The sequence below is a fragment of the Amblyomma mixtum genome, chromosome 3 (assembly GCF_055824585.1).
Source record: "Amblyomma mixtum isolate Tamu chromosome 3, ASM5582458v1, whole genome shotgun sequence".
NCBI lineage: Eukaryota > Metazoa > Arthropoda > Arachnida > Ixodida > Ixodidae > Amblyomma > Amblyomma mixtum.
The window spans coordinates 407,541,828-407,567,587 of record NC_143014.1 but is presented as its reverse complement, the minus strand read 5'-3'; the positions used below and the strand labels follow the sequence as shown (position 1 = coordinate 407,567,587).

General features: G+C 46.5%; 2 pseudogenes; one reads left to right on the top strand and one right to left on the bottom strand.

Annotated features, from left to right (window-relative positions):
- The first annotated feature begins 541 nt into the window (after positions 1-541).
- LOC149357532 (uncharacterized) lies at positions 542-6,011 on the top strand (annotated as a pseudogene).
- Positions 6,012-6,751: 740 nt separating this feature from the next.
- Positions 6,752-8,925, bottom strand: LOC149357531 (uncharacterized; annotated as a pseudogene).
- Positions 8,926-25,760: the final 16,835 nt, after the last annotated feature.

Sequence of the window (25,760 nt, the reverse complement as noted above, 5' to 3'; positions counted from 1 at the left end):
GAGTATTCAAAGATTTCCACTTCAACTCTAAGAGCGCCATACCTTAGACAGTACATCGTGAGACAGAAAACATTAGCGACGCTTCTGCTACGCTCGGACGGCGCAGCCACTCGGCGATGACACCACCAGTGAATTTGTATTCGTGCTCCCGGAAAATGACGGAAGCCCGTTTTGGTTCCTCTTGCAGTATTACTGGTCTCTACTGTCCTCCCCGTGACATGTCTTGTACAGGTACACACAGCGTCTTCCACCGTATTGCTCGCAAGTAGCCGCAGAAACGAACTAATGCTGGTATGATCTTTAGCTGCAAGAAACCCGCCGTTTTCATTTTATTTTAGATGAACATTACAAGATCTGCCTTCTCTGGCCGACGTAAGCAGCTCTAGTGTGCACCCACTGCCAATAGAATTTGAAGCTATAAGCATGAAAAAGAAGGTGCGTAGAAAGGCACTGTAAAAATGTATAGACGCGTTCAATGTTTGTAAACAAACCGCGCTTGGCGCTGATTGGCTTCCCCGAGGAAACTTCCGGCGGAAGTACTTCCGGCATGCCTTCGCAGCGCGACGTCGGTTTCATGCAACGTGCGGCTGTGTTGTTATTTCTGTTCTGTGCGCAGCGCTGCAGCACGTTGGTGCATCGCGATGTCTAGTGAATATTTTAAAAAGCTTGACACGCAGACACAGAGCCGCTATCGAGAAAAACTGACGTTCAAGGGCGAAGAGCTTCCCGACCCGCTTGACGATGCCGCGCGGTTCGCCTTCACATCGGGCTCGCGCAATCTTCCACCTCTTACAGTGACGGACATTTTCGTCCACCTCGTTGAAGGTGTGTGCTTCTACACCAAGGAACAGTTCAAAAGCCACAAAATGACTGCAGCTTACAACGCATTTTTAAGTGGAAAGGTGAAGCGGCTGAAGTCGTTCAGAGCAGGCCGGCGTGGCGACGGTGTCATTCTCGTCGCGGCCACTGTGGATGCCAGCCAGACGCTGACTAAGTCATACGAAGCGTGGTGCGTTGTCAGTGATGACGGGAATGTTGAGAGTGCTCACTGCACCTGCATGGCGGGGTAAGTACTACGTCCTCCCTAAACAGATGTGTGTGTGTTTTGCGGAAACAGAGTTCAAGCGCGATAACATGCGAGTGCGAATACTTTTTTATTTATTTTTTTTTATTTATTTATAAATACTGCGGTCTTGAACTACAAGACCATCGCAGGTGGGTACATGATTTGTGTAATACCCAAGGACAATGAAAAGGAAATACAGCAGACAAGGCGTCACAGCAACGAAATTAGTACATCACACTGTACTGTATCAAATTCACAACCTCAGAATATATATACTGCAGTCATAGAGCCAAGCATATAATTCAGTAAATCTAAACAAATTACTCATCAACCGAACATTCAAAATTTCTTCACTTGTTGCAGCATCTCCTCAAAATGGGACAAATTATTCTCTTCGACTATATGACCAGCAAGGTTGTTCCATTCGGTAATGGTTCTCGGAAAATAGGAATATTTGTAGCAGTTCGTTCTTGTGGATAAAGGTTTTACGGAAAGAGAATGTCTCAGGCGTGTTGCATAACCACTAGAGTAACTAACAATTTTCGAGATGTCAATGTTGTATTGCCCATGAATTAACTGGAAAAAGAATTTCAAACGACAGATACGGTTTCTATCAGTAACGGATGGTAAGCCACTCTTTTTAATAAGATTAGTGATAGAGGTGCGGCCATAGGAATTATAAATAAATCTTACTGCTTTCTTTTGAATCCTTTCTAATTTGTTAATGTTAATCTTGGTATATGGGTCCCAGATCATTACGGCATATTCTAAGATTGGCCGCACAATAGTGTTATACGCAAGGAAACGTGTTTCAGGAGTAGCGAACCGTAGTGCACGCCTCAAGAAGAATATTTTGCGCAGAGCATTTGCCGAGATGGTATCAATATGTTTGTTCCAGGAAAGATTATTGGAAATCCATAGGCCGAGATATTTGTAGCATATTACCTCTGAGAGTGCACTATCGGAAGTACCATACTGGTAGAGAAGAGGATTCCTTTTAAGCGTTATTCTCATATATACTGTTTTATCAAAATTTATCACCATTTGCCACCTATCACACCAGCGCATTACTTTCTGAAAGTCATTATTTAGCCTTATTTGATCTTCACTTGAGTTAATTCGTTCATAGAGGACACAATCATCAGCATATAACTTAACATTAACAGAGAGATCTTGGACGATATCGTTAATATAAATAATAAACAAAAGCGGTCCAAGCACAGATCCTTGGGGAACTCCCGATTCAACTGGAATGCAATGTGAGAGGGCACCATTTAGTGTAACAAACTGGCGCCTGTTTGTCAGGTAAGCCTTAATCCAGGTTATTAGTTTATCGTTTTTTATTACAGAACTCAATTTATATATTAGCTTGTTATGAGAAACCGTATCAAAGGCCTTGCGGAAATCTAAAAATATTACGTCAGTTTGTTTTCCTTCGTTTATGGCTTCTGCAAAATCATGAATTGTTTGTATTAGCTGTGTACATGTCGAATATCCTTTCCTGAAACCATGTTGAGCTTTCGATATTACGTTATGTTCTTCAAGAAAGGTGGATAAATGTTTATGAATAATGTGCTCAAGTATCTTACACGCTGTGGAAGTAAGTGAAATAGGGCGATAGTTTTGCACCTGTGTTTTGTCACCAGTTTTATGTAAAGGTTTAACTCTGGCAACTCGCCAGTCATCGGGTAGGGCGCCTTCCTCTATAGACCTTCTAAAAATGACACATAAATACTTGGAGCACCATTGCGCGTACTGCTTCAGAAAGGCATTTGGGATGTCGTCTGGGCCAAACGATTTCTTAACATCTAGATTTAGAAGTAAATTGAACACTCCACTTTCAGATATGGTAACATCAGGTATAGGGGGTAAAGACAGACTGAAAGATGGGAGATGACCATTGTCTGCAGTAAAAACAGTTTTAAAGTGGTTATTAAACGCTACACAGGCTGCATTATCATCGCGAATACAATTTCCATCTATTACAAACATGTCGGCACTGCGGGAACTCGGGGTAATCGTCCTCCAGAATTTTTCAGGAGATTTTTTAATAAATGATGGGAGTTGGACACCAAAATATCTTTGTCAAGTAAAGTCTGATCTTTTAATTGTTGTGACACCTCCTCAATAACACGGGCTATGGAAGGGGTGGCTGATCTCGCTCGCTTTTTAAGACGTTTTAGTCGACGCTGCAAGTGCAGCGTCTCTCTGCTGATCCAAGGGTTGCGGCTACAAGGCTGCTTAGATATCTTCGGCACAAAACACCGGATACATTCATGAACCATGTTCTTGAAGATGAGCCACAAGTCATTAATACTGCAAGGATTCGTTTGGAAATCGTCATAACGAAGGTCAAGAATGTCAATGATGGACTCATTATCTGCTCGTGAAAAATTTGGAAAGGAATGAAGAGCATCTTCATGCTTTAAAGAAACATCATTTAGTGACAATAAAACTGCCTTATGATCTGATATACCAGTAGCAACATCACAAGAGATGTTTTCCGTAATGGTGCCACTTAGAAAAAAGAGATCTAGGATGGACATCGAACCATGCTGCATTCTTGTAGGCTCATTTACAACTTGCAGCAGATCAAAGTTTAAGGCAAGGTCCAGCATTTCGTTTTCCATCAAATTACAGGACTGTGAAGAAAAAGTGCACCAATCAATATTCGGGAAATTGAAATCACCGGTCATATTTCCCCACACTTCGATAACGTGACGAGATTATCGGATGGATTCCCGCTAATTTATAACCCTAGAATGCTTCCATTACCCCGCCGCAAATTTTTCCGCAGAGGCATTTACAAGAAACTGTGTCCCGAAATTAATTTTTTTTAGTACTTTGGGTTATTCTTGAGAAGTGGTTGACGTTGTCCGTAGTGTGGGATCATTCTTGGCACCCAGGAAGGAAAGGTTGAAGGGCTGTGGGGAAATATGCAGTATCTTTCGCGTTGTACCGTCCTGTTATTTCACGTCCCGTGAGTTGCACTGTTTTCCCTTCTAGATATTGTTTTCACCTTAGGAAATGTATGCAGGTGACCTAGGACAGAATGCCATGCCATATAACTTTGTTGGTGATTTCATGGCAGTTAGAGCATGTTGCCATTAGTTTAACACATTTCGTTTCGAGCGATTTGGTTCTTCTCTAGGATGGAAAACAGTACAAAATCACACAAAGGACAAATAAAAAGATGAGACACTGGCACTAAAAACTCTTGATAAATTGTTTAATATATGTTGGCTGGCTTGTTGGTTACACATCTTGACAACACAGCGCGGTCGGAACACGGACAAGAAATATTGACACAAACACAGGTGCTGTGTTTGCCTGTGTTTGTGTCAGTCTTTCTTTTCTGTGTTCCGTCTGCGCTGTTGTTGTCAAGATAAGTTGTTTCCTTGTGTTTTGCCAGATTTAAAGTGCTGATAAATATGTGTACTCCACTTTGACTTGCAGCCTCGGAGAATGTTGCACCCATGTTGCTTCACTGCTGTTCAGTGTTCAGGCAAATGTGCACTACAGCGATGTTTCGCCAACTGATGTCCAGTGCAAGTGGACTGCGGTGTCCAGAAGAAGCACAGTGAGCATTTTTTTTATTTGCATGAACAAATACTTCGGAAACAAGTATTGAACACTAAATTTCTTGCAGCCAGCACCAGTTAGCAAAATCAAGTTTTTTAAGCCCAAAGTGGGTCGTCCAGCTCCTGAGATTGTCCCAAGACCAAAGAAGACAGTACCAACTTGGACTGATCATGAGGTCCGCGGCTTCATGCAGCAAGTCAAGGTGAATCCTTATATTCAGTAATGTCCTTTATTGTTCCGTATTGGTTTACAATAATTCTGTTATCTGCTCTTACAGGGATTTGCACCAAACACTCTGCTGTTGAATTCACTAACAGATAGTGAAGAGACTGATTCTGCACCCGAGTCATCTGAAGCAGCTGCCCAGGAATCCAAGGAATCAGCTGGGCTTCAACAGCCATCCTTGCATTCTCCACTGCATGCTGTGTATGGCAACAGTAACTTGCTGACAGCGAGGCAAGTGCAGATGTCACATGAAGACTGCATTGCGATCGAGTAGACAACTCGTTGCCAGTCCAAGAGCACGAGATGGAAAGAAGAGCGCCAAGGCAGGATTACTGCCTCTGCGTTGCACCGAGTAACAAGATGCAAAACCGGGGCGGACGGTCTTGTGGCTGAAATTATGGGTTATGTCAAGGTACCACATGTGCCAAACCTGCGCTGGGGCTCTGAAGCAGAGCCTCAAGCAAAACAAGCTTTCTTGACTCATCAGTCACCGCATCACAGCCAGCTTGAAATTAGAGACTGTGGCCTGTTTGTGCTAGGAACGTTGCCGTTCCTGGCTGCAACTCCAGACGCTGTGGTGTCATGTGCATGCGGCGAGAAGGCTGTGCTAGAGGTGAAGTGTCCTGCATCAGCAAAAGGTGCTTCCATAACCACTAGCACTAAGCTGGCTTACCTTGATACTGATTTAAAGCTGAGGCATGACCATACATACTACACACAAATACAAGCCCAAATGGCTATTACTGGGCTGCATCGAGCCTATTTTGTAGTCTACACAGAACATTCGGTGCAGGTTGAGACTATGACCTTTGATGAACACTTCTGGGCAGACGCAGAAGCCAGAGCAGAAAGTTTTTTCTTTCAGCACATCTTCCCAGAGCTGTACTCAATGCAAATTTAAAAAAAGATAGAATGCGCAAAAGGCCCATGCCACTGCCATGGTGCCAAATCTGGACGCATTGTAGAGTGCGCTCAATGTCTACACTGTTTTCACCTCAAATGTGTAAACGTCAAACGCACACCAAAGTCGTGGACATGCATAAAGTGTCAATGCAATAAGCAGACTGACAAACAGATTAAGTGTTGCTCAATCTGTTTCCCCATACTGTTACAACAGGGCACATTCAGAATTCTGTGAGTTGCTTCTTTGTTTCAATTTTGTATATTTATGTGCTACTTTTTTCTGACATCGAACAGCCAGTGAATGCTCACGTGCCAAAATGCTTAAGGCTTGTGAAATATTAAACACATGGCATTATGAGCAGGCAGTATTACTGCTAGACTTCATATTTTGTTTCATGGCTGTGTAACACAACACATAGTTACAATGTCAGGGAACACCAGTAATACTACTGTGCTTTTTACTTTTAAAACAAGATGGCAGGTATGCTGTAAGGTGTAAAGAAGCGTTCAAAAACCTTAACTATTTGGTACTTGTGTTTTTTTGCTGTAAATACCCAAGCATAGCTTGATCTGTTTTTCATCTGCAGTGACGATTGTTCAGTGCAATGAAAAAGAGCAGAAAAAGTCAAGATTAAAGTTTTAAAGCTTTGATCTTGACTTTTTCTGCTCTTTTTTATTGCACTGAAAAATTAAAGTTTTAAAGTGCGTCTCTCATAGCCTGAGTTGTTTTGGGACGTTAAACCCCAATGAACCAATAAACCTAAAGTTTTAAAGCGAAATTGCAATGCCTTGAAATGCAATAACCCTAGTCTTGGTTTTCACTTGGCATGTGATTAAGACAATGTGGGTACAATATTGCCAAACTGAGTCTCGCTTAAAAATGTCACTTCCATAAAAGTCTAGTCTTGTACTCATTGAAACTATCACATCACACCACGTGGCCACCGTTCATGAGAAGGAGGCAGCAGGTGTTCATTATGCTTCACTATTCATCACAGTTTCTTCGCCAAGGTTGTTAATGATTGGAGTTTGCAGGTTGACAAGTCCACAGCAGACGACCAGAATCTTGTCAATGGTTGCGAAATCCGTGTCATTTGACCTTTTCACAAAGCTTACCGGCAGCACACTTTGGAGTGATCTCAAGAGTTTCAGTCGTTGAATAGCTCTTTCCACATGAATGCGGACCCGTGAGAGCTTTGGTGATGTTGTGACTTCTCCTGGCAGCTGAGGGCGTTTTTTTGTTAAGGAGGGCATCAGTATTTTAGCACCTCGAGCAGCAAACATTTCATCGCACCGGAATCCTCTGTCCACAAGAAAACAATCCCCTTCCTCAACCATATCCAGGAGGCCACTACACAGTGTGAGTTCTTTCTCAGAGACTCTTCCTCCCCATGCCTTGGAAAGAAATGTTACTGAGCCTGAAGGTGAAATTGCAACAAGTGCCTTGAGTAATTTGAATACGTTTGGCTTCTAGCTTCCATAGATGTTGGGCGCTGAATAAATATTTCAGTGCAATCAATGATGCCCCTCAGGTCATCAAATAATGGGTCCTGAAAAGCTGGCAGGCGGTGAGATTGCAGGGCTCTTCTGGATGTCCAAATGATCAATTTCTCAAAGTTCTTTGCTAGGACATCAAGCCATAAGTGAAAAATGCCACTCACAGAACCCACTGATATGCCGAATCGGCACGCAAGGTCGTTGGTGAGCAGCCCTAGTCGAAGCCTCTTGAACACAAGGAGAAGCTGCTGCTCTGCATTCAGGGATATTCTGTGGGCTGGTGTCCAGATGGACAACACAAACTGCAGCAGTGCTTTGAACATTGTTATGGATACAAGCCCTGTGTGGAACTTTAATGTTTTGTTGGACTGCATCGCCAAAGTTTGCGTGATCTCTGGTAGGCTAAGAGACTTATTCTCCTTTGCAGCACGTCTGTTTTCAGCAGTTCCAAGGTTTTCGTCATTTCGGTCAGACGTTTCTTAGTCAACTCATTTTCTTCCATCAGAGCTTCAATGTCCTTTGTTGTGAGGGTTGTTTGTGTTTCAGCTTCACACGTATTCCTAGGACTGTCACCGGGGTCGGCAGAGTCACCTGGGGATGTTGAACGGTAGGACACAGCAGTGCCACATGCTTGTTCAGAAGGCAGTTTCTTTTGAGAACGTTGGAATCTGGCGATCTTCTGCTTTGAGTTTCCCTGTGTTCGGTAAGGACACACAGAAGGAACATAATCTGGATGATTTGCATCGGAAGACGGCTGGCCTGCAAAACAGAAGAATAAAAAAATGTCATGACACACACTCAGACTATCTGCAACTAAAGAGGTTTTAATGACACTTTTATTGCTGTTAGTGAAAGGATGAAATCAGAGCAAAGCGGTGGTTCTGTCTACGCACTAATAAAAGAGCAAGATGATATGTGCATATATGCATACTTTCTGTTGTATCAGCATGGCTTCTTCTCAATATGTGTTCACACAAAAATGAATTTCTCAAACGTCTTTGTGATGTTAAAACAGCAAGGTCGATTGAAAGGGGATAAACTTTTGCCATTCCTGCAGTGAAATGAAGATAGCAACTGTTCACGAGAGTAAAATCCATAACCTGCCTCCGCAAAGTCGTAGTAAATACACCCAGGTGGTGACTGAACCTTCCCGCATGTATGGAATCCACTGGTTAGTTCTGGGATTCTACTCTGCGTAAACTAATATCGTGGATACGATTGTACACATAAAAAAGAAAAGAAACGGCGGCTCTATGGCTAAACGCCGACGTAAATATCTTTAGGTTGTGGCGTTGCGCGCAACAGCAAGAAGCTTTACATGGCATGCCTATGTACTCAACTTTACGATCGGGCAAGTTCCGGATGAGTCAAACTGCTCGCGCGTGGGTCACACGAGATATGAGGCAGTAGTACTTTCATATAATTAATCCGCACAACAGCACCGGCGCTACCATAAGTAGCAACGTACCTTGGATGAAGTGAGCAGAGCAAATCTGGAAGCTCTTTGTAGGCTGCCAGTTGTCCCGGCGAACCGCCGCTATCCAAGCATTTTTCCTATCGGCCTCGGTGGGGAACCTGAACGTTCGCACGGCCGAAAGAAGGTTTGTGCCTGAGTGAAGGCTGCACCCAGGCACGACACAACACGAGCCCATCCTTGACCGCTTCACAGGTGACGAGCAACCTTCCAAGCGAGCAACCGTACACACCGCACACAAACAGAGACGCGATATCGCCGCAAGAGGAGCGAACAGAGTGAAAAGAGTTGCTCCAGCGAGCCACTGCACTCTGAACAAGACACGGAGTGCCACAATCCGCACTAAAATTAATATACTAAGGAAAAATCGCAAAAAACAGGCACAGGACGAGCGCGCGGGCACAAAAAAGCCAGCAAAACAATCCAGAACCGGAAGTTTCCTAGGGGAGCCGGATGTGGGAGCACAGTGTTGCCAGTGCGTGGTCGGCGCTGGATGAAACCGTCTATACATTTCACCTCTCGGGGATGAGCCATCGCCAGCATTCGTTCACCTTGTGCCCCTAGCCTATGCATTAGTCAATTTATTAATGCGAAAGCTTTATAAGCCTCACGCGAACGAAAAGCTGTCACCGGAAGTTGTCCGCAGAGCGTGTCCGCAAATTGTGTCCACAGGATCGAAGTGGTACCTCTCACGTGACCTCGTAAGTCAGAGTCAGATTTAATTGACTGAATGAAGCTCAAAGTTCATGAACGTGCAGAAGAAATCCCAGCTGACCTCAATTTGGTGGGAACATTCCCGACTACATCCGCACTAGTTTCGAGCAACAGTTCGTCGTACAGCGTTTCAGGTGGTGTCATACCATTTCTCCTAGCGTATAGCTTACATGTTTCAGTGAAGTTGGAGGCTAGCTTGCGATAGTGGTTGGGACCGATGACATATGCACCTTCAATTGCATACTTTCTGGGACTTTACCTTTTCCCTTAACGCGTGGTTAAGGTGTCCATTGAGATGCCGAGATGTGAGAGCTACTGCGCCGTTTGCTTTCCGCAAAAACATATTTTGATATTAAAAATGACTAAGTGGTGCAGTATGTCGTAACTGGAAACGATGAAGTGCAGTATGTCGTAACTGGAAATGTCGAAGTGGTGTAGTATGTCGTAACCGGAAATGACGAAGTGGTGTAGTATGTCGTAACCGGAAATGACGAAATGCCATACGCCACGTTATCAGTGAGAAAAAAAAATCAAGATCAAAGACATGCTTTCGCATTCCTCTACGTAAGCAGACAAGTCGCCTCGGAAATTTTTTACTGTGAGTTGACAATGAGTCAAAAAGAAATTTTCGCGACAGGAAGTGGCAAGGTTTATACCATTTGCGGAGAATGTCCCTAGGTAGTTTAAACTAAATTTAAGGCGATAATTACTAGGGTAGTAATTCCACCATTGGTGCGCCGTACCAAGGATTGCATCCAGAAAAAATTCTACTAAGAAATAAACGTTGTCTATAATCTTCGAAGAGACGCCCGATGTGCGCATTCAGCTGGAGATGTCTTTGTCGGACATCCTTCGGAGCCGATTGCTCAAACTCCACGGTGAAAGCGAAAAATGGGAGCAAAGGGCAGCAGCGCTCCAGACCTCAGCAAAAAATAAGCAAGAAAACTCCGCGAGGATTGCCGCATCACGATATACCTGTGGCTTGCAACACGACCTGTTTGTTTCGTAACTGCTGCTTTGCGTTTGTCATGAAGTTCCAAGAAGAGCACTGACTATAAGCACAGCAATGCGTCCATTTAGTCGAAAAGAGCGTTGTCTAAACTATGGCTTCAATTACAGTTACTTTTACGGCTGCATAAATACTCTCGGACAAGTGAGCAGAGCAGGTGATTCGATCCCTAAGCCCAAAGCCAGCCTGAGATTCATGCCACGCCTAACCCGAATGGCGCAACTCGTGGAGCAGTTCCGCGGAAAAGCGTACGCGCGTATCGGTCGCAGCGATCGTTGCCCAACAAAGTGGCTCGCAGATCACCGAACAGTAGGAAAAACAAGGCATCGTCCCACATGTCCGCCCGCTGTGACAAGTACCGATGTGAAGCCCTTTTCGAAGAAACTGATTTGCTCCTTGTGTACACACGACAGGCTGGGAGGCTTGTGTATACGGGTCTACAGCAGAAGAGGAAGCGATATCTGCATTGGCCAACCCTCGAGTCACAATTTCAATTAGGGGAGGTAGACTGGCTATGCAGTGACAGCTCATAAGATGATGCTTCCGCCCACTATTTTCGCGGAGAGTAGTGTATTCCTATGGTGTCAAATGGGCTCGGATGTTGACCCAATAACTTACAAGCTAAGATGGTTGGTTTATGGGGTTTAACGCCCCAAAGCGACTAAGGCTATGAGAGACGCCGCAGTGGAGGGCTCCGGAAATTTCGACCACCTGGGGTTCTTTAACGTGCACTGACATCGCACAGTACACGGGCCTCTGGAATTTCTCCTCCAAAGAAATTCCAGCCGCCACGGCCGGGATCGAACCCGCGTATTTCGGGTCAGCAGCCAGGCACCATAACCGCTGAGCCACCGCGGTGGCTTACAAGCTAAGAAATAGTTGCGAATAAACCCTCGTTCAATTTTGTAGTAATTACCCGGGTCACCTTACCAGTTTGCCCTTGTTATTTCAGCACTTGTGTTGCTCAAACTTACTGCACTTTCCATACATTGCAATATTTCTCACAGTGGTACGGGATGCCCACACATATAACCAAAGCGTAAACACATTACTACAAAAAATTTCTGGAGGGATATTTTGCTCCATTCATGATCAAAGCCATCGAGTGCTCGCAAAGGCAAGTTCTCAGGCAGACAAATTCAGAGCATGTGTAGCATGTCACAGGTTGAGCTCGCGACATAGCCTCGTAAGCAGTTCGGCTGACTATGCACGCACGCCGCGATCAAGTGCAGTTAACTACACTCAGGATGCACATGCTGCGTTCATTTGTTCACACGCAGTTTCAGTGAGCTCGACTCACTGCGGGACGATGTGGTGTGTTTCACTCGGTACCTGTCCTTAGAGAGCACACTTTCATAGACACTCAAGTCTCGTTGATCTACCGCTATTTGGTGCATTTTGCCCAGCAGCGATGAGCCCGCAATTGTTCTTGGACGAAATATTCAAAAGCAGAGAAGATGGCTTCGAAGATCCCTTACAATTTTTTTAGACAGCCTATAGACTCTCCATTGACTTCTGTCTATAAAGTCTGTGCATTTTCTATACAGAAATCCTAGAGAACAGTCTATAGGCAAAACAAATGCTATCTACAGTCTAGAGACAATCTATAGGTTTATGGCAATACACTTACTAGAGTTTTGCGTGTAGAAAGTTTATTGACTATGAATAGACAAACCTATAGGGAGGCAATAGAGTCTATATGAAGTCTATATACCATTTTTTTATCGAAATAGCATGGCATGATTAGTATTTCCTGTTTCCATTTGGCAGCTAGGCCCGAAAAGGTGATAAGTCCAGCACCAGACCTTGCTTCTAACAACTGCTACCGAGATCCCAAGGTTTAGCCCGTTCCTGAAAGTTGAGATAGTGGCTTGGCTATCCGGAAGTTTGCGAAAGATTACCTTGAGTGATCCCCAAGTCTGGGCATTCGTCCTTAAAAAAGGCCGAATAATTTCTTCCGCACAATTGTGTATTTTGTTTTGCAATTCTTTCCACGTGTACTACAGAAAATTTGTGCGTGGAGGATGTTTCGCCTTCTCGACTTCACTCTAACAAAGTAGCTACACATTTCGCTGGGTTTGCGCTTTCTTGTGAGGCAGCGTCCTTCCACAGTTTGCCTTGGAAGTGGCCGTTCGATCCCGCACGTGGCGCTTTACAGGAGCCTGAGTGGGAGGTTCTTGATTCTGCAGATAAGTTGCCATCTGAATTCTCACTGAGCATTCGACTGTGCCCTTTCTGTCAGGGCGAGGTATCGATGACCTCCCTTTGATCTAGCATCCTAGTACTTGAATTTGTAGCCGTTTGCGTCTTGAATTGCCCCGTATATTCGCCCCGTGCCGTATGCTGCTCGTATTTCTTAAAAGCGAGTGACCCTTTAGCGGGGACACTTCAGCGCTGACCCTTTTAGCGGGGAAAAAGGATTTTGTTTGGAACCAATGAATCTTCTCACTCACTCACTCACTCACTCACTCACTCACTCACTCACTCACTCACTCACTCACTCACTCACTCACTCACTCACTCACTCACTCACTCACTCACTCACTCACTCACTCACTCACTCACTCACTCACTCACTCACTCACTCACTCACTCACTCACTCACTCACTCACTCACTCACTCACTCACTCACTCACTCACTCACTCACTCACTTACTCATTGTCGGTTTTCTGTCTTTACGGAAATCTGTATCTTGACGTCACCATGAAATGTTTTGAAAAGCTCTGTACTAAAATTCTGCAATTGCAATCCTGCCACACTAAGGCGACCAACGTCGTGAACCCGCGGTGAAGCCGACGCTGGAAATGAAGCCAAAGTGAGGTCGTAAACTAACGGCCTCCAAATGCTGATTTTCTGTACAGATGGTATAAAGCAGCAAAAATAAAGCTTTCCTACCCAAAAGCCTCAGCGGGATTGGGTCCAACGCCTGCGCTCAAATAGAGCAGCTTTCTTCCCCACGCTTCCGAAAACTTCGCCATCCCCGCTGTGAGCATCGTGGCGGCGAGTAAATTCGCGTGCGCGTAATAGATGGCGCCACCTCGAGTACGCTATGTAGTTGCCACATGAAAGTACAGGTGCTGTGCCCCCCCCCCCCCCCCCCCCTCATGACACATAGAGCGGAAGGGCGTGGTTGATGATTACCAACGTTGTCTTCGTTCTTCGCTTCCAACTGCTCGGTTCGACAGGCCTGACCCTGCAGTGGAGCCTAGTAAGTAGGGACATAGGAAGGCTCGATGGCATTGAAGAAAACAACTTTAATGGGGCCGCACACGAAAGTTAGAAAGCTGCTAAGCCGGGCGTACACGTCACTACGAGAAGGGAGAACGGACGAGCGCAGTGGCTCGTTAAACAGCGAAAGCAGAGAGGACGCTGAGCCGCTGCCAGCACGGAAAAGAGAAGTGGTTGAGCGAGGGGTCGGTAAAGCACCGAAAGCGACGAAGGATATCGACTGTGCTTTCCATACACAGAAAACAGGTAAGCGGCTGATGGCAGCGGCTAAGCCGCGAAAGCATCCAGGAGACCGAACACGCTGCCTATAGCTCGAAGAACAAGAGCGCCCGAAGGCGACGGCAGTGTCACCAGCCAACCCATTGAAAGGTTACGGCTACCACTATGAATGAGCCGTCCTACAATCTTGTTGCAAAACGTAAAGCCAGCTTCATCTGTGAGAGCAGTATAAGGTTGGCTAGTAGATTGGAGACCGGGGTATTCATGTTAATAACGCAAAACTTGCACTCCTATGCGCAAGGGCAATGCCACGAACGCTGGACATGGCGTGGAAGATTCAGCCAATCCTGAGCGAGCACCTATAACAGCTTTGTTCGCTACTGACTCATAGCGGGGAAAGGAACGGTTTAGGCGCATATGCGCGCCGTGTTGAGACGCGATGAACAAAACAAGGATCTGTGCTCTGTATTGTTACATTCGCTGCGTCCGTACCTGCAGTCAGCTACCGAACTGTGTTGCTAAGGAATATATAGCAGACCAATCCGTCTCGTGCAACGGCTTGGAACGGCTCTCCCTTGGCGATATTGTGAGGTCGCTCATGTTGTCCGCTGGCGAATTTTGAATGGTTTCTTTGGACTGATAAAGAGATGCATGCAGCTTCGCTTTTGTAAATTTTTTGTGGTATGCTCTCATTGCAGGTGGTCTGGCACGCGCAAAGTGAAACACGAAAAATCATTCTGGCAAGGCTTGTCGGGTTAAGCGCACACAGTTCGGGCGAAAGCCTAATGGTCGTACCGCAGGAAAACGACAGTGTTTGGCGTGACATTATGTAACGGTTCCTGATATCACAGCGTCGGCTATTGTTGTTCAGAAAATCAACGACGAAGGACGTGCGTTGAACTCAGAGGAGCACGCCGTTCATTCGACACGCATTTGTGTGCCTCGCACAAGTTCTTCTTGAAGCCACGGACCGAACCTACTTTAAGTCTGCTTCTTGTGGCCTTTTGCCACTGTCTGCCTTCTGCGGCTGAGCGTTGAGTTTACTTACAGGATCTGTTGACTTTAAGGAGCTTTGTCGTCCGCCACGGCCATCGCATATGAACATTTTGTGAAGGACATGACCGCGATTCGCTGTTTAACTAACGCCTGCTGCGATTGGAATCACAATGGCTCACAAGGAGCATGAAAGAGCAGCCGAGACAAGCAAGATAAATGGGCGTGGCAAGCGCGATTGTCTGGAGTTTGATTTTCTTGTCCTTCAACCTTCTTCTTCGGACTCGCTCGTTTTTTTTTGTTTTTATGTTCTTCTGCGTTTTTTTCTGCTGAGTAACTCTCTAGGGCTGTCCTATTGTTCGGGATATACGTACAGCAGTATTCACTAAAGCGATCCACTTGAACGCAACTCTTAGGAGGTGCGTGTTGCAAACATTCGTGCGCCGCACTGTACGCCCGTGAAGAGTAGAGAAAGTGTTTTTGTGTCGGCATGAATGAACAGTCTTTACTCGGCCGAAAATTATTTTTGCGTGGACCTCAAGTACTTTGATAAATGATAAACTTGAAACTTGCTTAATTTGTGCCCTGAGGTGTCTGCGGGACTCCACCTCTTACTCCGGTCTTTTTTTTTTCCTTCCTCCCTTTTCTTTCTTGAAGAGAGCAAGGCATGGAAGCCTGGCTGCACATTGCAAGTGTTGTGTTTTGAAAGGTGCCTGAAGATGCAAATTTCATATCAAATGTTAACAAAGGGGGAAGTTGAGATGATTGATGTGCTCAGTTTCAATCGTAGCACTAGAATGCTTTATATTTTTTTAGCTCAGAAGTAACCTCCCGCCCCTTGAGTGGGATCTCTGGACCAGAGACGTGATAGGATTTTAATGCATTTAAGTTTTCATTATCATATTTAGTCTCATGACTTGCCAGCCTTCGTCCTTCAGCTATTAGTTTTACACATCCCTCCGCTTCGGTTTTGACCTTTTCGTTTTTCGTTTCCGCCAGTCATTCGTTCGCGTTTATGACTTTCTCGTCTCTTTCTTTTTTTACATTCTAGCCAGTGTTATCTTCTGACACTGATTGTGATTCGCCATATACTTTTAAACGTGGCTCGACTTTGGTTTTGCCTTTTGCCATTTACATGTATTTTAAGTTAGTTTCTGTCGTTTTCGTTTGCTTTCAGTATTTCAGGTTGGTTTAATATCTTACTCTTCATTTTTACTAGGTATTCTCATCCTCTTTTTGTCATGTGCCATCCGATGGCGATGGCACATGACAAAAACAGAACCGATGGAATGGTTGGCAATCTTCTCATGCTTAATTTGCGATGTATATTTCCTGCCCTCTGCCGCTCTCCTTTCCGGCAGTTCATTTTCTTCGTAGGCCTCATCGGCATGTCGCGCTAAAATGACAGCTCAGGGCGCAGGGTTGCCTATGCTTACCCGCCTGCGCACTATGGGGGTGCAGTTTGTACCACCGTCGCAAGTCTGTGTATTTTCAAGAGTGAAACCTCTGATAACTTTTCCTTACTGCATGCACTCCAGCCGCTGCCGCTGGTGTGACACTATAAGCGGGTGTGACAATATAAGCGGGTGGGACGCTATAAGCGCGTGCTCCAGCCCGTAATAGCGGTGAGCAAATTCCGGTGTCCTGTTTTCTCCTTGCCCCTCTTTTTGACCCTCGGTAATTCAACGTCCTCTTTCTTGACGGCCAGTGACAAATGCATACACAAAAACAACAGCAACAACACGGTTTCTTTCATTATGATTCTCATTAAGGACGCGTAATTACGTGGCCCGCGGAATTATTCGGTGTCGTGGCATGCAGCGCAAGGTTTCCACGAAATCCGCAAGTGTACGTGCCTCCGTGATTCATTCGGGGTACGAGAGACGCGGTGGTGATTCGTGCAAATGATCTAGCATTGCTATTCCGGAGTGACCGTGACATCCTTGGCTCGCTATAGGATTCAGGCAACCCACTTCTCGCCTGACTCCGCGGCGAGCCCATACAGCCTACGGAGTCCTAATGGTGATGGGCGCTCGCGGTTAAGCTAACACGGGCTAGGCAGCCTCTTCGAGCCAAGGTCAAAACAGTTTTTTTTTTGCGTCGGCTCATGAATTTCCGAGGGTATGGGACGTGCAGCCGGAACGATATTACGGCTTCTTTTATGCAAGCGGCGTTAACGCAATGGACTCCTGCCTCGAGTAAGTTGTTTACCGCTAGAGACGGAGTGACCTTAGGTCGAGGTGCTCTTCGAGCACAACTGTCTTTGCGAGGCTCGTAAACACCTTCTGAAGGTTGCCGTTAGCGAAACCACCGCCAGTGAGCGTGACAAGTGGGTATGACGCAAGAGGTTCACATGCACCGCGTCTCGCGGCGGAACCCTCTGCAACGTCCGTAACGGATCACGTGTCTTGAAATAAGCGCCGTAAACACTGAACAGCGAGGTAAAGGACACAGATGCAGCGCTCAATTCCAACCCCTTTATATAGGAAACGCGCGGGTAAGGCAAATTTCGTGACTACTGCAAAAAGGGCAATTTACATGCGCTCAGGAAAGCCAGAAAACAAGAAAAGAATTATTATTATTGGCATGCAGATTCATATATTTTATCTATTTTAGTTACTGTTGTCAGTGTCACAGAAGGTGTGAGCTGTCAAGCGTCACCCGCGCTGGGTATTTTGTTGGCCTCTGTAATTTCCCCCTTGAACGGGTCCTTACACTCAGTCTGACATTCAGTGGCTTGGTGTAAGAAAAGTGATATTCGTCGCCGACTACGAAGCCGCTGTTTTCGAGAGCGGAGAAGCAAAAGCGAGTGCATGCAGCGGTGCAATAGAGCAGATGGTTGAAATTTGGTCGCCGGTAAGCACTGCAACACACCACCAGCGGCCGTTGCGTTTGCACTGAACACGCTCACCGCATGCAACCAGTTTCAGTTTTGTGCGAAACAAAAAAAAAGCAGATTTCCTCGCGCTACAATGCTTTATTGGACAACTTTTCCTTCGCTTCAAAAACTCTTATGGCATCACCTTGTCTATGGCTACGAACCCATCATTGGCCCTAACCACCGGGTTGTGCTAATTAAAATTAGTTTCGAAGCGAAAGCTCCACTACGCTAGGTAAAGCAAGTTTCGCAGTGGCCCCAAGTTTCACCTTCAAATGATCTTGAGCTTCTAAAGCAAAGGAAAGGCGCATAACTGGCTCCCTGAGACAGTGGACACCTTAGTCCCGCTTTAAGCTACTGACCGAAGAAGAGCGGCAGCCTCTAAAGCAAAAGAAAGGCGCATAACTGGCCCCCTGGGACAGTGGACACCTCAGTCGTGCTTTGAGGTACGAAACCGATGAAGAGATGCATCTTCGAAAGCAAAGGAAATGCGCATCACTGCCGCCTTGAAACAGTGAACACCACAGTCATGCTTGAAGCTATGCGGCGGTAGTGACAGATGTTCGCTGCCTGCGTTGGCATTCGCAACGTTGTGGCAGAAACGCGGCACTGAAGCCATAGGCCGTTGACGTTCATTGTGTTCATTGGCGTTGGCGTTAACAATGTTTAGACTGCGATGATTTTAACGAAAGGAAGTGTGCATAACTGGCTCCCTGGCGAACGCCTGAATCGCGCTTTGAGGTACATACGTGGTGGGGTGGCGAGAGAGCGGTGTGGGCTGCATGCGTTAGCGCTGACAACGCTGTGGCAGACACACGGCACTGCAGCAAGAGGCCGCAGCGTTCAGTGGGTGAGCAAACTCACCTGCCAGGGTGGCAGAGCGGGCGCGCTGCATATCCAGTGTCTGGAATGCACTCAACGTTACGGACGCCAAGCCGCGTATAGTTACCCGGTACGCTATAGCTTCCGCTCTCTAAGTTCAGCCGTAGTTGAACCGCAGCTAATTTTTTATCATGAATTATTAGGCAGATAATTAACATGTTTTGAAAACCTCTGCCATCCACCCCGGCTTTGTTTGTTCCTGAAAAAGCTTTTTTTTATTTTTTCGACCACCCTATATTTGTGAAGTTTCAAAAGTTCTCGCTCAAGCACATCGTGTGTGACGCACACGATTTATGCCAAACTTCTATCGGAATCCAATGAGGAACATTGCTACTGTTGAAAGTGATTTATCCCATGCATACATTAGACCAGTCGGTAATCAAGCTGCGTGCTTTCACAGGGCTCCAAAAGAAGTTTTATAACCGCCAGGAAATCTTCAGCGGACGTTTGCCCGGCAAACGTTCGAGGTTTTCAGAAATCACAGAAACTACTTGAAGAAAATGAGAGAGAGAAAGGAAAAAAACCTTCATTCCTAGTAAAATCCTCTAACCCTCCTTTGTTTGTCCTGAACGTTGTTTTACATCCTTTAGAATAATTCTTCGACCTGCCTGGTGGAAGCCTAGACTTCACATTGTTGACGCACAGCCTTTTGGTCAATGACTCGCACCGCACATCCAAGGCCACCAAGAGTATCGCGCACTAGGTAGAGAAGGAGCAGATCGATTCTCGTATTCTACGGCCGGCCTTTTGTAAGGCCTCGACGGAGACCTTCTAAGTGAAACTCTCGTCTACCGTGGCAGGCGGGGTCGGGAGGCGCTTTGCCCTTCGCCTCCGTTGAAACGCGGGCGGCAGCGACCTCGAGCATAGAACGCTGGGGAAAGCCGTGCAGCGGCCTCCACATCGCGTGGATAATGTGTATGCACTTCTTAGACTTTCTCCGGATAGCAGCAGCCGACGTTATATCGTAAGGTGTTCAGTCATCTTTAAGAGCACTCAGAACATAGAACTTGAGTGCTGCATGCGGTGTCTGCTTGTTTCGCTTAACAGTGGGCACATCGTGGCTCCGGAATTCCATGTCTCTTGCATCATTATACAATGAAACGCTTCCGGAAGGCGTCAAGCACGATTCAGGTCAGTTGTTGCTGAGATTCGCCCGAAATCCGTCTATGACCGACCTGCCTCTTGCAGACAAAGCGCTGTTAGTCGAGCAGGGAAGCGAACCCTCGACCTCCGAAGTGAATCTCCGAGTGAGCCATGAACCTGTCAGCCTTCAAATTTATTCGGTACATTATTCGAGGCGGTTGAGTATATTTTTAAGGCTTGTCAACACAATCTTCTTAGAAATACTTTTTTTTTTCTAAATGATTACAATGACGTTTATATTACTTAGATATTGAGCATTAGAAATCATGTGTGGACAAAGAGTAAGTGCCGCGGCATCTCTAATTATTCTCGGACCTAGGCTTATTCTTTCTTGCTACACACGTATAGAAGAGACGACATTGACTTTCATGCGTGCTTCTCGAAGGTGCTTTGGTTCCTAAGTGATCGGCAGACATATCTTTTCGCAAACTAGGTTCATGCGAATTCGTCTAAAGGTGGATAGCTTTTGTGCCGGCTTGCCAGTTTTTGCTGTACTCGAGAAACCGACGCGCTCCCATTCAAAGCTGGATGAAGCACATCTTTACCAATCTCATGTAAACGACTCACGCAGGGCCAGCAGTTTAATCGGATCAAGCAGCAAACGCGAACCGCGCGACAGATGGCCTCGAGATTTCCGCGGCGCTTGCTATCTCTGTTAGTTAACCTGATAGAAAGCACTTTCCCGCACTGGCGCTGAGAGTGTGCTATCTTAACTGCCCTGAGTGACTGCTCGTGTTTAAATAGCTCCATAAAGCAACAAGCGCGAAGCGTGATAACGGGAATCAATATTGTGCACTCTCACGGACGTCTTTCGTCTTCTTCGGCCTTTCGAGCAGAACCGTGGGTTTGAATAACCGAAGTTTTCATTTTTCTGCACGACTGAGACGAAAGAGATGACAAAGGGTAATTTAATAAGCCGGCGACAGAAAATAGAAGGACTTACCTTGGAGGGACAGCAGGCACCACAGGAGCTTGAAATGGCCACACTAGATCCATTTATAACCGGCTTTTACAGCCGCCAAGGTGGCTTAGTGGTTATGGAACTCGGCTGCTGACCCCAAAAGACGCGGGTTCGATCCCGGCCGCGGCGGTCGAATTTCGATGGAGGCGAAATTCTAGAGGCCCGTGTACTGTGCGATGTTAGTGCACGTTACAGAACCCCATGTGGCTGAAATTTCCGGGGCCCTTCACTACGGCGTTCCTCATGGCCCAAATCGCTACGAACGTTAAAGCCCCATAAACCGAACCAAACTAAACATGCAATCGTCAAGGGTCGGGCCTAATTGTCCTTGTTTTCTTTTCTTGTTTCTTTATTGCGAAAGCAATACTGCGCTAGGTTTTGAGCCTTCAGCGTCGTCCCGGCGGTTCCACGTTTGACCTTTAGCTTGACCTCTGTTGTGACGTCACGCCAGACGGAGACAAAACTGGGGCCCAACTCAACTCGTCGCTGCTGTCCCAGCGGTTCCACGCCGCGCCGCGCAGCAGCTGCGCGCCGCTGCCGCGAGGAGGCGCTCGCTGTGTGCAAACCAAGAGTCATTTCTTCACCGATCATCAAAGCGTCTTCATTGGATTGAATAAAGTTAAAACAGTAGCACTTTGTTGTCTCCAGAGTGAATCAATTGTATAGCATAATGATAATGCCATGTAAAACAAATGGGCAAAACTTTGACAAACATAAGCTTTACTAAGAGCACCACCAAGACACACCACCAGCCAAACCAGGCGCAGCCAGGGCTATTGCTTTCGCAACTTACCGGGCTTAACCAAGCTAAGCCTCTGCCAATTTTTTGCGCAGGCGTTTACAGCAGGCCTAGAAAGGTATCAAATCTTGTGGTGAGGATGTTACGTAGACTAGTGATAATGAGTATTTTTACTAAAAAAACAGCATATTTATGAAAAATTTGAGCGAATCATCTCCGAGCCGCACTTTTCACGCGGTGTATTGAGGCTCCTGGTCACAGCAGCCACTAATCAAGCCCCTGGTGGTGTGGCTGCTGAATTCCCGTGATGCGCGTCACTACATGCGGCTTCGACCATGGAGCTGGAAGTCGATTGGGGTGCTCTAAGTGCACTCCAACGCCTGTTATCAGCCGCTGGAAATGCTTTGCCGAGGTATGCGAGAAGCCGCGCGGTATCGATACAGACCACGGTTCGGGAGAGATGTCGACGACCCACACCACAATGTACAGGCAAGCCTAAGAAGCCCATTCACATCCTTTTTTACCTCTTTTGCAAATAATTTCACGAGCACTCGTCGTGGGACAGTTCCCCGTCTATGACTACGCCTAAAAACTAGCGTTGATTGACAGTCATCAAAGGTTGTCCTTCTAGACAGAACCAGAAATCTTTCGCTATTTCCACCATGCTGGGGCACCGTGTACGGGAACGAGCACTCTGGCATGCCTCCAGATAAAAACGGTCACTTGATCACCTGCCTTGACAGCAGCCCCTGACAGTAAGTGGCGCGGCAATGCGGTATAACCGAAGTTCGCCTGATATACAACCATTTTTATTGCAACAGTACAGTGTGTGTCTGCAGGTATGGAGGTGGCGGGTGACGTCACCCGTCGGCTGCAAACTGTTAGGTCTCTGGGGGGGCGGATGAGGTTCTTATTGCTTTGATGGCTAGGAGGCCTGCGTGACATCTCTGCTTGTAAGTAAAGCACTCAGATAGCAAGTAGCCGTTTTCTTTCGCTATAACAAAAGCATGTAGTTTGCTCGAGGCTTTTTCGCGTTTCTTGATTTCACGAGGCTGACGATCGGTCACAACAGTTTGGCAGTTTCTGTGAAATGCGTAAGAGCGAGTTTCAGCTGCAGACATTTCTGGCGGCTATAGCTTCCCTCCAGCAGAGATTTGAAACAAGGGAGAGCGAGAATGATAGAAAGACGACCTGCAGCAAAGGCAGCAAAAAGCTAGTTTGAAACAAATACACAGCCATCTCCAGTTTTCAGGTACACTTATAGCCAAGGCATCATGAAATTGGACCGTTGTTGTCAATGGACCAACTCGTTCTTTCGCGAATTTCTTTCGTTCCTAAATATGTTCCTGAAAGAAACAGTTCACAAAACTCGTGATGAAGATGAAGCACGGAGATGCATTTCTATCCGAAACAGACATCCAGTTCCCACGGCAGGTAAAACCGAGAGATGCGGGCTTATGCAGCTCGCAAGAATTACGCTTCGTTTTCGAAAAGAAAAACGTTCAGGGTTCAAAAGTCGAGAAAGCCGCAAACGTTTCGCCTTGTTTTTGGCGAACAGCTCGTAATTTATACTGCTATTGGCTTTTCTCACTTCTAAAACAGGTTCCGAAAGGAAGCCCAAGGTCTTACAATTTTCAGTGCTTGAATGTTGCGCAGGACCGTATACCAGTCGCGCAACAGAGCGTCTTTTCTCTGTCGCTCCTTATTGCAGTGGCTATTTTCGCAGTTGCCAGCGCACGCACGGTTGTTACGCTGTTCACAGCTGAGAGCAGCTGGAGCTCGCAGGTGCGATGGCGACTCTGGCGAGGACATTTCGGTCGGAGCAAAATGCAAAAGCTCATGTTTTTGTTTTTGGTCGAAAGCACTCCGGCGAACTCCACTCTGGCCTGATTTATAGCCGACAGAGTTTGTTTCGCACGAAGGAATCAACTGATCGTGAGAGGCACGGTGAATGACGGAAACAAACCATTCCGCACGGTGTGAAGCTATGAGAGCCACACCATCGTAACTGAAGTCACTCTGCGATAAGCAGGCCTGAAGCACTTCCCCCGGGGCTCGCTGCTTGGGGCCGCACGTTGGCTGTAGCCGCAGATACAGATTCAAGCGGCAGCAACGAAGATTACACCTGGGTTAATGCACAATCCCTGTTTAGTATTGGTCTAAAAATAACTTATTTTACGTTCGCGTAGACGAAGCTGAAGGAGAGTTGACAAGTTGGACATCCATAGGCCACCTGTAATTTGCAGTCGCGCGCTCGGAGCGTTCTTCGCTTAGATCAGAAATGGTCCACGTAGTGACACGTCCCTTCTGTCCGATATGGCATTGCCATTATCTTAGAGATCGTTGTGTTCTCTGCGCACGTACCTAATTACATGCCTCATATATGCTTGGGGCTGGCAGCCCCGACCCGCGACCGTGCAATGGCCATTTCTCTTCGGGCAAAGGAAAAAGAAACAATTAAGCGGGGTGTGGCTGACAGAAATGGCCCTTATCACTGCTTCCTTCTCTAGATTTACTCGAAAGCGTGAAAGACAGCGCTCGTAATTAACACCGCGCACGAATGCCAACTTTCCCTTACCCACTCGGTACACTTTCGACAGGCCAGTCCCAGCTGGTCAAATACGGTACCCGTGTTTGCCCCCCTGAGCCCCGCAAGATGAATTGGGCCGCCCCCGACTGTGGCCGTCGAGGTCCAAGGCTTGCCTCGAACAGTATAGCATTGCTTTCTCCGTCACGCTTGGGGGAGTGCCGATGGCAAATTCGCGTGCGTCCTTGCGCAAGCTGGCGACACGTGCTGAACAACCACGCGGGGACGGCTGTGTGCGCGTTAACCTTTGCCCGATGCAAATGGTTCGTTCACATGCTTGACAGTCATGGCCGGTCTTGAATGGTCCTGGAACAACTTTGGCCTTCCGATTGGCTTGTTCGTTAAGTCCTCCGCGTTAAAGCGCGAAAACGCCGGTAAAAGTTGTGAGCCATCGAAAGTGAAGTCGTTCTGCGTCTCACAGCGAAGTAGCGGTTAAATCTGCATCTTACTTTCGGCGAAGTTCTCGTTTGGCTGCCGCTCCATGGTCGCGCACGTGACAAAGGGGCGAAGTTAAACTAGTGGGGGCTGTACAGTTAGTACCTTCATGTGTCAAGGATGCGATTGCATCAAGAGCAGCAAGAAAAGCTTGCGTGTGCGCAATAATCAGTAGTTTCAGCTTGAAGAATACTGTTCACTTTAAGGTATACAGTTGAGTGCAATTAAAAAAAAAGCACACTTTTCGTGGCTGCATATCTAATTGCTGAATTAATGATGGTTAGCTGACTGAATCATAATGACATGTATGAATAGCCTTGTCACTGATTCGGTGAGTGCTTCACCGAATACTTTTCCTGTTACCGCTGTAGTAGCGTCATTCAGCAAAATCGCAATGTCGATGTGTAACAGCCAAGGAGCGTCCGCGCCCTCCAGAAGGCCTCCACCGACAGGAGCTCATAAGAATAAGCATACCACCCATCTACTCACCTCCACTCACCTGGCCCCCACCCAACAGAAGGCCACGCAGAAGCAGAAAAAAGAATGACGGCGAAAACAGATTTAAAGATCGAATGGCAGGGCGACCAATGTAAAGCGAAAAGGAAAATCCCCAGCAGTCGCAGTTAAGCTGCATCAATTCGTACGATGGTCCGTTAGTTTTTCTTCAGTGAATACAATATTTGAGCAATATAAAAATAGTAATCCAATTGTGAAGACCGTAGTAAAACTTTATAGGTGAAATTGTTTGAGGGAAGTTAGCAAACTCTAAAGAAAATGTAAAAAGAACACCTAAAGTGACTTCATGTCGCCTTTGAGGAATCTTAATACTATCGTCTCTTTCTTGGTGACGCTTTCTACGTCATAGTTAGCGGGCTGGAAGTTATATGGCTACTTACCTGCTCTTTCCGGTAAATCACTTGCATCGCTCGAGAAAAATGAGAAGACAACTTTATCGAAAAAGTAGAGAGCTTCTTTCTCTTGTGAGGGTCCTTAAGTCCGGAGTCTATGCCCAGGGGTATACGCCCGCCTTGAGAGCGTATTCAAAATGCAGCTGCAGGAGTGCAATGCGACCTTTCCACCTCACTTTGCACAAAAATGGCGGCCAGTAGTATGATTGCATTCAATTTACTCAAGAAAGGCCACGCTAATGCATCACTAGGAAGGGATGTTGATGACGGCTTGTTGTAAGACTACAGGTGAGAGCAGGCGACAAGGTTTTAGCA